Raw genomic sequence first — 4,531 nt, 5'->3', positions numbered from 1 at the left:
ATATTTGACGAAACTTTTGAATATCCTGTTATTAATATAAGAAAGCCTTACACTTGAAATCAATTCATCAAACCTTTCTGTAAAGTAAACGCATTCGTGTAGTGAACACACATAAAAAGAAAGGCGAAAGTGATATTCTTATCTTCAACGATTAATTTTCACGCACTTTAATTATATTTTGAAATTACCATTAAAATTCATTCTTATATATATAATTAAAAATCATGAAATTATGTTAGTTTTATTTTCTCATTATATATGTTTTATTAAGATACATGCATATTCATTTTATTTTAATATCTTTTTTTTTTGAAAAAATTTCAATATTTGTTATTTAGATGTGATTAAAATATAAAATATAAATTAATCATCATCAAGTTCAATTTGAATAACTTGTAAGATGAAACAAATTAAATCAAATGAAAGTTGTTATAGTATTGGATTGGATTGATCGTGAATCTCCTTAAAGTGAGGTTATCTATAAGGTATTTGCACAAAGTCTGTTCCCAACAATTTAGGGTCAATTGCAGCAAGTGCCCTAGGTGAATTGCTTTAAGATCCCTCACATATATAACATCAGCAATTGAATAAACATATATTAATATTGAACACTCACCTTGTGTATGACGACAATTCCGTCTGATGGGGGCTACATGCATGAGATCGCACGTACTTTGGTTAGTGTTCTGAATGCACATAAAACATTGCTTTCGAAGCAATTAATAAAGAGAAAGCATTATAGAGGTTCTGTAAATTATGCGAAGACGGTGCATGATTCGTATTAAATTAGAGAAAGAAAGATGATAAAGATGCATGTTTGATTGGGTGAATGATTGATTGTAAGGACTCGAGCTGTGACAAATCATTTTGTGTGAGAATGATTTTTGACCAGCAACTTTTGAAGAACACGACCTAAGTGGGTTTCAATAATAGACCCTCTTTATTGCTGAAACGGATATGTTTTAGCAACTTGAAAGATAGATAAATGCTGAAAGTAAAAAGGAGAACAACTCTTACTTACTACAAAGGAATCACAATTCAAAGGGTTTTTGTTTCATTCATCTTATACCACATCAATGAAGCTATGGTGTGTTGTTGTTCAGTACAAAACAATGTGGAAGAGAAAAGTGGTGAGAGGGCTTTTTGTTTTGGTTGGTTTTCAAAGATACAAACTTGCGTGCATCATTTATTAGTATTATATACTTTTTAGTGGAAACCCTTTATGTTTTTTTCATCAAAAGATAATGAAAAAGAACGGTGTCTTCTCCTTCTCATTGCGCTTTGAATGAAATCGACGATCAAAATTAGTCAAAATTTCAGCTTGACCGACCAAAGTTTTTTTTTTTTTTTTTTTTTTCATATTCTTCTTCTTTTTCTACAATCAGATTTTAGTGCACAAATAGGTCACTGTGCTCAGACACATTTAGCAACAATTGTGTCCTCACCTCACATCTTTTATCCGAAGCCGTATTAATCGATATATATACTTTTGAACTTTGCCAAAACGTGTGTAACTATTGCTCTATGGCCGGTGCTTAGTACGTGAATTCATACCCAAAAATTAAGAAGCATGTGCATGCATGAGATAAAAGCTTTTCAAAAAAAAAAATATATACACAATGAAAAGTTGATAAAAATAATTAATGAATATTGTACCATGATAAGCATCTTTGTCTTACTCGACTTAAAGTTGAGACTCTATATCATAACGATGAAACTAGTCCATCAATGATCAACTATAAACTGAACAAATCCATTTCGTCATTATTTCAGTTTTAGGTCTGACCCATGTAATTCGGAATTTTACCCTACAATTGAATAAAAGAACCTCAATAGCAAACTCAATGATAATAATGAGAAGAGCCTTCCGTTTATATTTGGAAAGACATCATTAACTTTTGTTTTTGACAGAATGTATAGACAGTAACTGATCTATCGAAATCGCAAGAGAAAAAAAAAATGTTCCTTTAAAATTTTTAACAACTTGTTTTAGTGCATTGTCTTGAAACAGTGCATTTGGGAAATGGTGAGTGAAATGATTAAAAAGTAAAACCAGTGGCCATATTGTCTTGTACTGCTGCAGTGTAACAGTGGCAGCAACATACTGACCAAAATCCAGTTACATTATTTTAGGTCCTAAAGTTTCTCTTTGATTTCTTTAACAATTTAAGTGAGAAGGCCAAAACAAAAAATAGGATGAAAATGTAATAAAATAACAAATTTAGATGATTATAAAAATATAAAACAAACATTTTTTTGTGATTAGGTTTTGTCTTGACTTCCACACTGTAACAAATAAAAGATGAGAATGGTGTGTCCTCTTGTGTGGTAGTGCTCTCCTTGCTAGCAATTCATCATCAGCCATGCGTGAAAAATTTCCAACCTAATCCAATTCACCTGAGAAACCGACAAAATTGAGGAAGCAAATTGCGACAACAAAAGTATGAACCCTATTGACGAAAAATATTGAGGTGGCTTTTGAGAAGCTCGACCCCATCACAAGCCCCATTATGAAAACCATTTGAGAGGGCTATGCTTTGGTAGTGGAATCTTGCACACCCTACTGTTGAAAAGTCTATGACTCCAGAGAGAAAAAGAGCAATCAAAAGGGAAAGGGAAAACAGAAAAACACCAAACAACTTGTGTGAAGAGTATCTTCATTGGCTCTTCACTGCTTCACTCGCTTCCAACATTTGCTACTTGAGAGGACCCGTTACAGCTCCATGCTTTCCACTCCCCACTTGTCCCTTCTTCTACCTTTTCTTTTTCTTCCTAGTACATCTTTTAACCTTTTAATCAATTTCATAAACATAAAGAAAGGATTAAAAAGAGAATTAACACTATAATTAACATGATCTCATGGAGTTAAACTCTAATTACTTAACTATATAATGTCAGTAATTCAAACTTGTTACATGAATGTTAGAAATGAGAGATCTGAATGAAGGTGAGATAAAGAAACAAAATATTTTACTCTCGACACATGATGAAAAGAGTAAAGAAAAAAAATTTCAACGTTGTCCTTACGAAAGATACTGATCGAAACCAGAATGTTACATTACATGTTGGTGATTGAATTATGTGGTTGGACCTTGCTATATATGTTACATGCATGTGACGTTTAGGAGACAGAAACGTGGTGATGATTGGTATGTGATTACTGATTAGATCCCCATTTCGCTCCACTTTTGCTCAAACAGCTATTCCCAGTCACTTGGGGACTGCTCTAATTGCTGCGCTGACACGATGAAGGGAATTTAAGTCATTTCACAAGTTGCATATTTTCGAACTGCGCCATTTTTGCACTGTGGATGGTGGCTTTGATGAAGTAAAGTGTGCTATGATTGCTGGCTATGGGGTACATATATAGGAGAAATCCCTACTATGAGGATGTTTTGTTAATCTAGTGGTCTAAAACATTGCACGTCCTCTTTCTGGATATTGTGGTCTTTTGTTGATGATGTTAATGATGGGCCACGACAAAGCATGAAACGTGACATAGGCAAACAAATACATTGGAGAATACGTGGTATCAATGATTTGGGAGCAAAGGACAAAGAAAATCTGGTGAATATGTAACAACTATGTATTGTTTTCAAATTGGAATACATGTATGATATTTGTCCCTGTGAAGCTCACTCATCAAGTATGTGTTAAAATCTAATCTTGTGGCCGAAAAGGAAAGTCAAATACTTGTTCTGCATTCTGTTGTTCAATTCATTTCGTCACATCTTGAATTAATCATATACTTCATTAGCAGAAGGAAAAAGTTATACAGCACTGAACTATTTGTATACAGTTGAATGAACGATACGTGTCATTCTTTGGAGATATTGATTTCGTTGATTTTCTCTCATTTAATTTTCACTTTATTTTGACCAATAACTAATTAACTCAAAACCTTTCACAATCACGGATTGTTCTTATTAAATTACTAATATAAATTGCAAGTTGCAGAAAGAATACTTATTTACTAAAAGAAGTGTAGTACGCACATAGAAACCAAATCGGCTGGTACCGATTTTACAGAATGCAAATTAACTTTACTGAATGATTTACACTGTGCTAGGCTAGATTAATTAACTTTATATGACTCATTCCCTTTCCAATTCCTTCGTTTTTTTTCATTCTGTTTAAGTTTTGAATAGGTAGAAGTTTACTATAGTACATAGATATTGAAAAGGATTGATTAACCATATATAGATTTTACTGTATATAGTACAGCCATTTGGAAAAAATGAAATGTACTACGTGAACCGACATGTACTTGGTTGCCACGAAGTTTGCAAGTGACAAAATCCACACTTGAATCAGCAAAATAAAGTGCAAAGTATATATACATAACGTGTTTGATGATAATGCTATATAACTTTTTTGCCATGAATATATATATCATATACAATTAGGCTACCCTATAATTAGGCTCCACTTTAAACTAATTGTTAACCCTTATTACAAACTTTCGTCTTTTGACTTCTTATACTTTATTTTATCATCATTAGTGATGGTAATTAGTTTGTTGATATTTGTA

General features: G+C 32.5%; 1 long non-coding RNA gene across 1 annotated transcript; it reads right to left on the bottom strand.

Annotated features, from left to right (window-relative positions):
- Positions 1-2,229: 2,229 nt before the first annotated feature.
- Positions 2,230-3,323, bottom strand: LOC146888865 (uncharacterized). Its single transcript, XR_014996667.1, has 2 exons — positions 3,063-3,323; positions 2,230-2,789 (listed from the first exon to the last, which is right to left on the bottom strand). It is a non-coding gene; the product is annotated as an uncharacterized LOC146888865 (long non-coding RNA).
- Between the last annotated feature and the right edge of the window lie 1,208 nt (positions 3,324-4,531).

This window comes from Vigna unguiculata, chromosome 1 (assembly GCF_037176805.1).
Source record: "Vigna unguiculata cultivar grain cowpea cultivar isolate G323 ecotype 2 chromosome 1, ASM3717680v1, whole genome shotgun sequence".
NCBI classification, from domain to species: Eukaryota; Viridiplantae; Streptophyta; class Magnoliopsida; order Fabales; family Fabaceae; genus Vigna; species Vigna unguiculata.
This window is presented reverse-complemented; position numbering and strand designations above follow the sequence as displayed.